At 41.6% G+C, this 13,139-nt stretch overlaps 2 long non-coding RNA genes across 2 annotated transcripts; both read left to right on the top strand.

The window, feature by feature from the left end:
• Positions 1–1,867: 1,867 nt before the first annotated feature.
• Positions 1,868–6,056, top strand: LOC140215403 (uncharacterized). The gene is made up of 2 exons (XR_011892356.1): positions 1,868–2,080; positions 5,786–6,056. It is a non-coding gene; the product is annotated as an uncharacterized lncRNA (long non-coding RNA).
• Positions 6,057–7,587: 1,531 nt separating this feature from the next.
• Positions 7,588–12,758, top strand: LOC140215402 (uncharacterized). Its single transcript, XR_011892355.1, has 3 exons — positions 7,588–7,726; positions 10,779–10,967; positions 12,674–12,758. It is a non-coding gene; the product is annotated as an uncharacterized lncRNA (long non-coding RNA).
• Positions 12,759–13,139: the final 381 nt, after the last annotated feature.

The raw sequence follows: 13,139 nt of genomic DNA, 5'->3' as shown, positions 1-13,139 counted from the left end.
ATGCAAATACTACAATGCAAGAACCTGTGGTTGGCTCACTAGGATGATCAACAACATGCTTTTCAATGTGTCCTATAACTCTATGTATGCACTGCATGTGAACACAAGGTAGAGATGCAAAGGTGATACATAAACCGCGAAGTTTAACTACCAGCTGTATATCCTTGTAGAAACATCAGAGCCTGTATTGACTTGTTTGTTCTACTAGCTCTTTTTTTTCATCCCTCCAGAACATTGAAGAGCTTGTCAGACTAAACAGTTGCAAGTTACGTTAAAACCTCATTAATGTTTACCCAAAACGCATACAGGTCTAACTATTAATAACGGTACAGCTATGTGAAACTGCTGTATTGAATTTTGCCCTCATCAAAAAGTTGTAATATCCTCCTGGAAATCCCCATGCTAGAGCATAACACTGTACTTTGTGTGTATTAAACTCTTGTTCACCACAACACTAGATATATTGAATGCTGCACTGTTTCCCAGCAAGTGCACTTCTATGAATGGGAGTGAGTTATCACATTTTGCACCGTCAGAAACATTTCGTGCCGACGAATTGGGAGTGGTGCTGTCAAGTAAGGCATTGAATGTTAATGCCAGTCCATGCCATCGAGGTAAAATGAGCAGGGTGCATGTCTTGCTCGCTGGGCATAAGGCTCATGCACACTGTGGTTATGAGCCAAAGCAAATCGCCACTGCTTTAAGATTGCCGATATGCATTCCACAACAATGCACGGATGACAAGCTATGGTTTTACTGACTTGCTTCAGGCATGGGATGCCAAACAAGATGTCTGAACCGCCATGCTTGTCTTGTAGACAAGGGATTTCTATGACAGCATTCAAGTGTCCTGTTTTCGGCCAAAACCATTTGAACCGCACTCCCCACTTCCAAAAGATTTTTACACTGCAGTTTGGATTTAACAAAATCAATTTACACGCCATATTCATATTTCATAGGAAGACCATTGCGACAGTGTGCAAGACTCATTAATGCACGAGTCATGAGACCACAATTTGTGCTGAGCCTGCGGACCACATATTGTTCATGGCCATAGCTTTAAGTGCGAGTAGGAATGGGCTTGGACGTTACACAAGCTGAAGACCACTGTTGAATCTAAGTGTCTGTTTAGTGTTGTCATCAACGATGCAGTGGCCAAAGGGTAAGGGCCAAGAGGCCCATAACGCGTTGAAGTGCAAAGTTGCACACGAGAAGACACGGATAGACTTGCATGGACGAGTGCCTCTGAGAGGCAGTTGGTTCTAAAGCCGAAACCCAGCACAACTGCCTGGCTGACGCGATGCTGACATACACAATTCAACAAAAATGATATATTCTGCCTTTGGGTTCTGTGAGCAGAACTGCCTAAAATGTTGGTGCTGTACTATCCCAGACTGCTGGTATAGGGCAATAGTCTCTTGAGCACGCACTGCCTTGTTGCATTATTCACACGAGATAGCCCACCCACTCTGCACACATACTGTTTATTCGAAGAATGTATCGCAAGCAAACCGTATACATCAACCAGTATGTCAAAATACTTGTGTGCTGATGAGAGAAATTTTAATGATTGATTGCTATTGCACTAATGACAGCCAGGTAATGTACGGTAACCTGAATTCATATTGTAATACCAAGGCTTCTCGGGAAGTTAGCATGAAATACTGTTCTTGCATATTTCTGTGCCAATTTATAAAGTTAATTCTTACTTTAGTCTTGAACAGGATGCTCCATTCTGTTACATTAAGTCATGGTCTTATTTCGACCAACATCACATGACCATTATGGGCCGTTGTCTGTCAGTTTGTCTAATCTGTGAATTGTTCACTAATTCTTCTCTTTTGTTTTCTCCACTTGGCAGGTTGACATCGGTGATGGTGTGCTTAGAGAGGAGGGGACCCTGGCCCGTATTAAAAATGACAGTAACGGGTCGGCGTGCCGATTTGCCAGGGGTCTCCTCCGGGCCACTTTTGCCCTAGAGGAACTCATAAACAAGTCCCTCTTCGACAAAAAATGAACGCACACAAGGACTTTGTGGGAAAAGAGGGGTTGGACCCACGGAGGGTGAACGCCGTGCTGGGTATGTATGCAAAATCCTTCTGTGCTTTGAAGGACATATGTTGTAACCTCAAGTGCGAGCTATTCTCTTGCCTGTTTGTACCAATACATCCAGCAATGAATCCTACTTCATCCGGCGTTTTCCTTGACTAGCAGTAATGATTCATGCGTGTTAGCTCAAGTACTCTTACAATCAAATTGTAGTTTTCATTATAGAGAATATTATTGTACTTTAGGCAAAACTCAATGCTGTCATATTATTGTTTGCATTAAATATTTAGGATAAACCATGTAGGTGAACTAGTAATTGGGCGAGTTGGTAAGCATTCACGGTGAAATTTGTAGTGCGCTCAATAGACCGGGATGCAGAGAAGTGGATACATGAGCGCTTACTCACAACAGTTTACATAAAAAATGACTCGTTTTGCACATGCTCAGTGCAGATAGCTGGCGCTTTTATGTTCTGTCTCTTTCCAAAATAAACAGATTACAAAGCTTAAAGCAGTATTCAAGAATACAAATTCTTTGTCAATGATTGCAACCAATGGTTGACTGATGCATCTTTCAGCACACCTTATCATATGGAACGCTTCTGTAATTTCATGTGTTCGTTTATTTTTATTCGAAAACAAAATATCGAGGTGAAAAAATACCAGTTCACAATGACCTAGGTTGCAGCGGTTAGACAACTGCAAATGATTTTCTTTCACATTCGCACTTGTCTAACGACTGCAACCTATGTCATTGTGAACCGGTATTTTTTGACACTGATATTTTGTTTTCGAATAAAATAAACAAACATGCGAAATTACAGAAGCGTTCCATATAATAAGGCGTGCTGAAAGACGCGCCAGTCAGCCATTGGTTGCTATCATTCATCATTGACAAAGAATCTACTCTTACATACTGCTTTAACCCATTAAAGACCAGCGTGACCATATGGTCACGTTAGTCTGCACAGTGGATTTCAATTAATTCAGATTAACAAAAACGGCACCAAATCGCCTTTGACATGCCGTTAGACAGATGAGAGTTCCATTTATGGATATCAAGTGGCAGCAGGTGTCAGTCGTTTTGTGGGAGCCCCTTGCAAGGGCGGGAATAAGCGTTGCTGTGCGAGTAGCGTCGCCATGCATCCCTCCAAGGGGTAATGTTTCTTTTTTCATTAATTGTTTGAGTAATAGTCGGATATCCTTACCTCCATATTGCTCTTTGAATATGTGACCTTCGATGCGCATTTGTGAGAGATTAATGTTTGATTTTTCCATGAACGAGCGTGTTATCTTGCGCGTTGCCATATGGTCACGCTGGGCCTTTAGGCTACCTAACTTTTTATTTTTATTTTAAACTGCATTCTCATCTCTTGCACGGCTACTGGCGCGTTCCCGGAGTAGTTATTTCTTATTTTATTGTCTGAATAGGTTGATGTTGGAATAAATAGGGAAGATACTCGAAGAAGACGATGACGACGTGTCAGTGATTTATATCGACCCTCGAGAGGCTAGCACCTATCCGGATGAAGAGTCGGCCGATGAAGACTCAGGCGGGCTCATTGACAATCTAATCTAATCTCATCTCATTGACGAAGCCTTCGTGGAGCTGCTAGTCGAACAAACAAGAAAGCATGCGTTATCTTTCAATATGCCCGATCCGGAGGTTATCAAAGAAGAATTTGGTTTTCTTGGAGTGCTTGTTTTGTCCGGTTAAAACCGCTTGCCAGGGAAAAAGTGCTTTGGGACAGCGGCTTGGATATGCGCAACACGATGGCCTACAATGCTATGCGAAGAAATCGCTTCGCACAGATAATGCTATTCCTGCACTGAGCGAAATGCAAGCCTAACGCTTAGTGACAAGTTGGCAAAGTTGTGTCCATTGATGGCACTGTTGAAAGCAAGGTTTCTGGAGCACTTACAACCTGTGCGTCACCTGAGCTATGACGAAAATATGATTGAGTATTACGGTCGTCATGGCTGTAAACAGTTTATACGCGGAAAGTCTATCCGCTTCGAGTATAAAGTATGGTGCCTAAATACCAAGAACAGTTACCTTGTATATCTCAAAGTGTATCAAGGCAAGCAGAGGATCCCGGAAAATCTGAAAAATATGAAAAGGACTTCGGAAAAGCAGCGGCGGCACTTCTTCAAATGGTGGATGAACTCGCAGAAGAGACGCGTGACCTTCCTTTCTGTTTCTTTTTCTACAATGTATTCACAGGCATGCCGCTACTCAGGCATCTCAAGGCACAGGGCTACGAAGGCACGGGCACAGTGAAGCAGAACCGTGTTCCCAAAGAGTGCCTTATCGTTCGACCACAATTCGTCAAGCGCCAAACTCGCGGTCACGAAGAGCCCGTGCTGAGCGACAATGGGATAATTGTTGTCCGCTGGATGGACAATTCTGTAGTAACGATCGTAAGCAGTATTCACGGCGTAGAGTCAATGTCATCTGCAGAGAGGTACTCTCGTGTTCACAAGAAGCAAATCAAGGTGGCCCGCAAAAAAACACTGTAGCTCAGTAGAAGTTTTATGGGAGGTACGGACCAGATGGATGCAAATGTAGGCGCCCATAGGATTGTAATCCATGGCAGAAAGTGGTGGTGGCCGATTTTCGCTTGACTTTGTAAGGTATCTATCAGCAACGCTTGGGAACTAATTGGTAGCACAGGGTTCAACGTCACGCAGGTGGAATTCCACGGGCAAATTGCACAAAGGTACCTGATGCGATGGGACAATAAGCATAGAGGACCTGGTCAACGCAGAATCCCAAAGGCTGGTGGTGTCCTGACTGGTACACGGTATGACCAAGTGGCCCACTTTGTTGCACCGATACCTAATGGCGAGAGGTGGAGGTGTGCATGAGATAATTGCAGCAGCACAGTGCACACAATGCACAAAGTATGACGACGGCATGTGTATTCCATGATTTAAACCATATCACACTAAATAAGTGCTCGACTATTCGCTACGTATGATTTTTGTGATGTTTCATGGCTTGAAATAAATGTTTTTCACTTCGCGTATTTTGCTGTAGCGTAACGGCCCAGTGTGGCCATATGGTCACGGGCTATATTTCAAAAGCTAATTAGGCAAGAGTAATAATTTTTTGCATGTGAATTATTAGTACAAAAGTAAGTTAATATACCAGATTAATTTCGAGATAGCAAGAACAAAAAGAAACCGGTCCCTAATGGGTTAAGCTTTGTCATCCGCTTATATAAAAATTGGTGACTAGCACATGCTCCGTGCGCCTAGCTGGCACTTTTATGTTCTCTTTCCAAAAATAAACAGCTGTAAGTACTCGTGTGTCCACCTTCTCTGTATCTTTGTCTATTGTGCAGGCTACAAATTTTACTATGAATAAACCATGTAATTGACTTTTTGAGTGGGTAAATTATTTATGCAGAAAATTGGTTAAGAAAACATTTTGGGAAACAAATTTTCAGGCCACAACTTTAGGGGCTATAACAATAGTTGTAGGCTGTTCCCTCTCTTGCAGAAACAACCTTGCACACTTTCCTAATTTTAATAATGCGTAGTAAACACCACACAGCAAAGGATATTCATTGCAAAATGTGCCCCATCCTTGCCATTTCCTCTGCAAATATACAGGAATGATGGCTACAATTTCAGCATTCATGTGAATTTGCATGTGAACCTCATTAAAAAGTTCTATATATGTGATCCACTAACCTGGACATATTAACACTGACCATATTGTTTCTGTGCAGGGTTCACTCTACAAACATTCCCAGCGACATCGGTACTGAGTGTGAAGAACACTCTCTCGTCCCTCCTTGCCCGTGACTACACGGCTGCCATATCAAATTAAGTTATTTATTATATTTATTTATTTATGGATGGATGGATGGATGGTGCAAAACTTCAATGAAGGTCCTGACATACGCGACTCAGCGCGCTGTGGGCCGCTCCCACGTTGGGACAGTCAGGCCATGCCCGACCGCCGCATTCTGTGAATAAACTTCTTTTAGTGCAAACTTGCATCTGGTTTCCATGTACATGCACCTTATAGGTTGGATATTGCCTTTTACCAACATGTTCACACATACAAATGTTACTAGGGGGGCTCATAAAACGTCAGTAGCAAGTACATAAGCACATGTAAGTAAAATGTCGCCACAATGTCACTACGGAGCATAAAGACTTGTGTTGGTTGACGGTCACTATATAGAATGTTTACGGACTATCTATGAACATGCTTCAATCGAAGTGCGGTGGCCAATTGTTGACGGGATGTTGTAGGGTGTATAAAGACAAATGTTAATAGGCGATTGGTAAGAAGTCGACGTCTACAAGCATTCTTCTATTGGAAGAATGTTAATATGGTGTATAAAGAAGACCTGTTAATTGGGCATTGGTAGGAAGTTGGCATAACATTTACAAACATTCTTCAATTGGAAGAATGTTAATATGGTGTGCAAAGAAGGCTTGTTAATAGGGGATTGGTGGGAAGTTAACAGAAAATATATGAACATTTGTCTTTTGAAAGAATGTTACTAGGGTGTATAAAGACAAATGTTCATAGGAAATTGGTAGGAAGTTTAAAGACATCCTATGAACATGTTTCTATTGGGAGTTGGTGGCCAATTGTTTCTAGGGTGTTACTAGAGCGTTCGTAGGAAGTATAAAGACAGTTGGTAGGTTCTAGTAACAAAAGTCTATAGACTGTCTAAAAATGTTGCTAGAAATTTTTATAAGGGCACAGTCCACTAAATTTCACAAGGCTACATGGATTGGTTTAGTTGATAAACAATCGTAAGTACAGCAACTTTTGAAAATTGTAGCAAATGAACAAATTTTTCTAAAACACTTCCACTTTGCACGGATGCCTCAGACAGTGCTAGGTGACCCTTCTTTACGTCTGCGTTTTACACACAAAAATGTATTCTTTGTAGCTGTAATATATTGTATTTCACATTGTTGTGGATGTGTGCAAATGCCTTGTTCATGAAATAGGCACCTCCACACTGAAGAATCTCATATTTTATTTTCTCCTAAAATATTCGTTTGGCAAAGAAGCCACGTTCACTTGAGTGCTACCAAGTGATATGCACATAAAATATAATGTATTCAACGAAATCTAAAACATGAATTTTTTGCCCGTGTTGATCTCTCGTGGAATAACCCTGGTGTGAGTGTTTCTTGGCTTCTTATGATACTCATAAAATCAAATCCCACTGGAGACAAAGCACCCTTGTTCAACCTAAAGGCACTAGGGACTAGCTGGACAGTAGCTGCGTGGCTGCTACCAGAATAGCTGCTACCTAATTTGTTAATCTCAACTGGAAAGGTACTGGATCTTTTCTGGATTGTTCTGCAGGAAGGTACCATGCTTTAGAAGGCACGGTGCTGCAATGGTAATGGTGGTAAAAGCTTTTAGTGTGTAGTAAAGCTAGCTGTTCTTGTGTGTCGGTTGGTTGTAGAACTGAGACACTTGTCGGTTGTGCAAAGAACCAACAAGTGTGTAGAAAAAGCAACCATGATTGGGGAAATATCCAGTCCTTGAATTTTTTTGATTTTCAGGCACACAACATTTGACGCCCATGTCAATGTGGATGAGAAAACAATCTTTGAAGAAAACTCCATTCATAGAGTAATGAATGTGACAGTAATTGCTGATGGGGGCACTATAGTGGAAGGGTGACAGACCTGTAAGTTGATGACCAATTCTTTGATTCATTGACAGTTTTCCTTGTCCTTGCTTCTGATATCTGATAGCAGATTGCAAAGGCTCTATTGAGCACATTACGTTCATGAGATTGGTTTGAACGCCTAAGTTACAACACCGTTTCAATACCTTTGCTAAACTCCACTTCAGTGTATGAAAGGGCTGATCCTGGCTGAATCCTGTTTTTTCCTGGCGTCAAAAGCCATATATACTAAGCACCAAATGCCACTATACCACAATATGGTAGAAAGTTGGGCAAGTTGGCGTAAATTAATTTCGTAACAATTATGTAGACAGATAATACACAGACAAAAAAGGCCACGAGACGAGTGCCTACTTGCAACTAAGTTTTGTTCATGCACAACAAGGTAATGTATGTACACACAATATCAAGATGCTTTAAATAAGCACAGGCAAAAGAATGTGTCACCACCTGTACAACAAGCTATCAAAGTACACCAGTTCCTTCTGTCAGAAGGATATTGAAGGCTGGCTAATGCAGCCAGCAGCTTTGTGGGTGATGTAAGTTGCTTTGGCTTTTAACCTGATCATGAGATCCCTGTATTTAAACAGTATACAAGTGTCAGCAAATAATGGTGAGCACTTGCAAACACAGCAGCGTATGGACACATGCGCATCATTTTTGTTATGCAACAAAGTGTGTTGCATACCTTGATAGCTCATTGTATAGAGGGTGCAGGTGGTGGCACATGTCTTTGCTTGTGCTTATGTAAACAATCTTGATATATTTTGTGTGCATACATTATTCGTATGGACAAAACTTGGTTTCGATTCCGTATTTGCGCCGTGGCCTTCTTCATTTCTGGGTGTTGTCTGTTTGCACAGTCATGAAATGTCACTATGATTAGTTTTACTAAATGCCATCTGCTCCACTGATTATGTTTTCTCCCAAATTCATTTGCTATTCAAAAATAAAGTAGAATTGCATTCACACAAATTACAAGCATGCTTATTTTTCCAGAAGTGTGTAAATAGAGCATTCGATTTGATTACATTGTGCTACTATTTGATTCGAGCTAAAGAAGTTGCGGTATTTGCACATACCTACAATTATGGACTCACATGATAATAGTCTCATTACACTTACTTCTGTGATGTTTGGTTTTCTTACACATGTGCTTATGTAGGTGACACCTTAATGCTATGAAAGATCTTTTTTTTTTCGGAGCACTTAACATTGTTGTTCTGTACTAACGTGAAAAATTTTACAGTTTTAATGTGTTGAAAGTGCACTTGGACAATAGTTGTGAGGGAAATGATGTGCGAGTCAAACAAAACCATTGGCAAGTGGTACTGTCTAAAGGCATGAATAGTTCATTCCTGTCTGTAAAGTGACTGACAACCAATTTTCATGGTACCCCCCCCCCCCCCCCCGTTTTCTTTTAGTGCAACGGAAAGCTTACCGGTCAGTGCCTAATCATGAAATGCTAATGTGGAAAACGCTGTGGAACATTTTTTTCCGAATGTTTTTATCTGCAGTGAGGATGTAGTCATTCACTGGAAGCATGCTGAAAACGGTGATAGGTGAGCGCGGTAGTGGTTATACGCCGGGATTAGTGGGAGGCAGAAAGTGCGGCCGTAGCTGTGAGAAAGTACTATTTTGTTTATCAAGTCGATGTTCCTGTGATTCAAGTTTTACGAAGTGTTAAAGTATTTTTTCTGTGATAATAGCTACGTGTGTTTATGGTTTTCAGTCCAACTGCTTTGGTATTTAACCAGTCAAAACAATACTAATTGGATCGAAAACGAGAAGTTATTACACATGATACACAGTTCAGTGTGTTGCTGTAGCCATGCATGCACTTTTCATTTCTGAAGTACAGAATGAAGCACAAGTGTCTGATAATATAGCAACTGCAAATTTAAGCCATAATTATATTGTACATAATAGCCGACTTACATATAGTAATCTCATAGACTACATCCGAACTAGCAAGATTTCACTGCCAGACCTCCCCACTTACTGCTATTTCAGACTTGCTTTGCCAATTTAAATTTGTAATTCCTACTTAAAATGCGAACAGCCTGCAATATTTTATCACTATAAGCCGGGGTTATTCCGTTTCCACCAACGTGTCGCAACACATTCTGACCAGTTGTCAGCCTCTTTAAGCTTTCAACGGCGGAACAGTAGGTGTGATCAAAAGATATCAGTAGTAGAAATGTTTTACCAAATCCAAATTATGTTAAAGGGACACGCCTTTCGTGGTGGCATGGTGGCTGTGCCCCGTGCTGCTACGAATTTTGTGGATTTGCTCCCCAGATGTACCGGCCGAATTTTAATGGGGGCGGAATGCAAAACCGCTTGTATACTTTGATTCAGGTGCATGTTAGAGGACCCCAGGCATTCAAAAATTAATTTGGAGACTTCCACTACGGCAGCCTTTGCTGCAGTTTGCTGTTTGTTGTGTGCTGCGTGTAAAGCTGAAACATCATGAACCCTTTCAGTGTCACTAACGTACCAGTACGTTTCCACGTTTTTGTCCTGCCATGTTCTTTCTGACATTCATTTTATCAGGTAGGACTGTGAGGACCACACGAAGCGAGCATTTGCTATTATCTGTGTCATTTGTTCATTTCTGCACGACCAATAACGAACCCTTGGGTTTGTTTTATAATATCCTAGAGAAAAGATTGATGCTGGGGGTGCGTTGCCTCCGAAAAACCCAGACACTGAAAAGGTTAATAAATCACATGTGTATTCCACCAAAGGCTTGAGCTCGAGGCAAGTTTAACAGAGCATGCTATCCCTCTGCCCCCCTTCGGTGTCATGTCTGTGGAATTTCTTAAATTGTGCTGTTTACTGGTTGATAGATGTATACTATGTTTAAGTTCTGCATAATTACGCATTCAAGTGCAAGGCGCTGCTGTAGTTCTTGTCGTTTCAAAAGTTGTACTGCAGAAGCTGTACTCGGCAGCACTTAAGCTAATTTAGGCAAAACTTCTTGAATCCTAACTGTCAGGTGAGACCTGAATAACTTGGTTTTGAAATTAACATTACACTGTGCTTTCAGGGATATGTGATTCATAAGGGTGGAGACATCGGATTTCTCCCCCTTTCCTGGATCATCAAGGTTCCAGTTCCCGGAACCGCCCGTAGACATAAGGGCACAATTGGCCAACACGAGGGTCGGGGAAGTGCCCAACAGCCTCCGAAGAAGAATTATAGATTGGCTGTGGTACGAGCTGTCAAGCCACACACTGTGAGTTTTGAGCACTTGTTTAACTGAAATGGTACCAGACAAGCCTTATTTCAAGGTGATCACATTTTCAATATTGCTAGTTAAAAATGTTTGTCAAGTGTTTCATGGGCATTGAGACTTGTAATAGTTAGTCATTACTTTGCGACGTAATGAGCTTGTAAATGTCATAGCAGAGGTCATTTTTTATACAAAGTTCTTCTAAGTAGTTAATGCTAGCGTTCTGCAGAACAGGGAGGCAGAGATTTAAAAAAAAGTAAAATTAAATTATGGGGTTTTACGTGCCAAAACCACTTTCTGATTATGAGGCACGCCGTAGTGGAGGACTCCGGAAATTTCGACCACCTGGGGTTCTTTAACGTGCACCTAAATCTAAGTACACGGGTGTTTTCGCATTTCGCCCCCATCGAAATGCGGCTGCCGTGGCCGGGATTCGATCCCGCGACCTCGTGCACAGCAGCCCAACACCATAGCCACTGAGCAACCACGGCGGGTAGGCAGAGATTTGAATTTCTATCTTTCCATAAACAACTTAAACATATTATGATGACTGCTCTCCTAGAGGCAAATTGTGTGTCAGGGACAAAGGCGATCTGCCAGTAGTATAGGGTAACATGTCCATAGAAGTGGCAATGAACCACTTGTATTTACACAGGCTGTTTATTCGAATGTTGACATGACTGTCCTCTCAGCAGTGTTGCCTACAAAGCAAACATTACTGATAAGCTCCTATCCTTTGCTGTATACTATATTGCAGGACTTATGCAGCACAGCATATATCTAGATCAAAGCATTTTTTGCATTGCCGAATTGCCACCATTGGAGTTAGCATGTGTTGTGTTTAAAATTAAGGATCTACGAAGAGTAACCTTTGATAAATGGTGTTGCAACATGCTGCAAACATTCTATTCTGCCAGTGTTCGTATTGGCTACATAGGTGTACTGTGTTTGTTGTATTCCTCTAAACATATGAAGTGAAGAGACAATTAGGCCGTGAAGATACAGGACGTTAACAGTTTCTTTTTCCTTGAAATGTAGCAATAATAAAGTGAAAGTAAATGAAATTGGATGAAATATAATCTTCCAACATGTGGGAGGTCCCACTTGCACCAAGTTTTAATTGTGATTAGCACTCTTTTGGGAATTTCGGCCAGTTTTTGGTATATCTGTCTGTCTAACCTCATTCATGCCAACTTGGGTCAGTGGATGGTCCATGGTCTAATCGGTAAAGCATCGTGCTGCCGTGCTAAGAGTTTGAAGCCGATCGTCAGGCGAATTTGGGTCACTGAGTGTGTGACACTGGGTAGTGATGCTCTTCAGTGGCGAAAAAGAATTATTTACAATTTCTCCAGTGCTTGACAGAATCTAACCCTGAATCCACACCTGAATGTGCACGCTATGCCTGAATATACATCCACACATGCACCACATGCAGACTTTGCAGTAGCAGTGTTAACTGGCGCACCTTGTCCAGAGAGATGCATGAGGCCGACTGCATAGACACCTTATAAATGTGGCAATATCGTATGTCGCTTAAACACCAATCATGCATTTCTTCAATGCTAATCACGTTAACATAGACATTTATGTGTGGTTGGTTCTGCCAGAATCTTCTTTTGTGCACTTTCATTTGAACCCGCTTGCCTTTATTATTCACTCCGTGCATTGCTAGTGTGACAATGTGTGCCATTTTTTTTCAATATGTTCAGCTACCCAGGCCATCTATATACAGTTGCTGCAAGGGAGCTTGTGTACAAGTTCCCACAGCTGAAAGATGTACGTGGGGAAGGCCATGTAAGTACTTTAACGTTTTATCTGTGGCACTGGTAAAAGTTGCATATGTACGCATAAGGGCTTGGGAGATGACAGCGTGACAATGACCTGGACAGTGGTAATGCTATAGCAGCATGCATTGTTAGAAAAGATTCTATATTGAGCAAAGGATAGCGGCAAAGGAGGCTCACATTGTTAATAAACAATTAGTTTCTTACTTGGACAAATACAACCTGTTTTTTCCTGGACAGCATGGTTTCCGAAAACAGCTCTCAACAACCACCCAACTCATTGAAATTGTACATGACCTCTCTGAAACGTTAAACTCCCGTGGTCAAACAGACATAACCTTCCTCGACTTTGCGAAAGCATTCGACAAAGTGTCCCATCCGAAGTTAATCA

The sequence above is a fragment of the Dermacentor andersoni genome, chromosome 1 (assembly GCF_023375885.2).
Source record: "Dermacentor andersoni chromosome 1, qqDerAnde1_hic_scaffold, whole genome shotgun sequence".
NCBI lineage: Eukaryota > Metazoa > Arthropoda > Arachnida > Ixodida > Ixodidae > Dermacentor > Dermacentor andersoni.
Note: the sequence above shows the minus strand (reverse complement) of the source record. Positions and strands in the feature narration are given on the sequence as shown.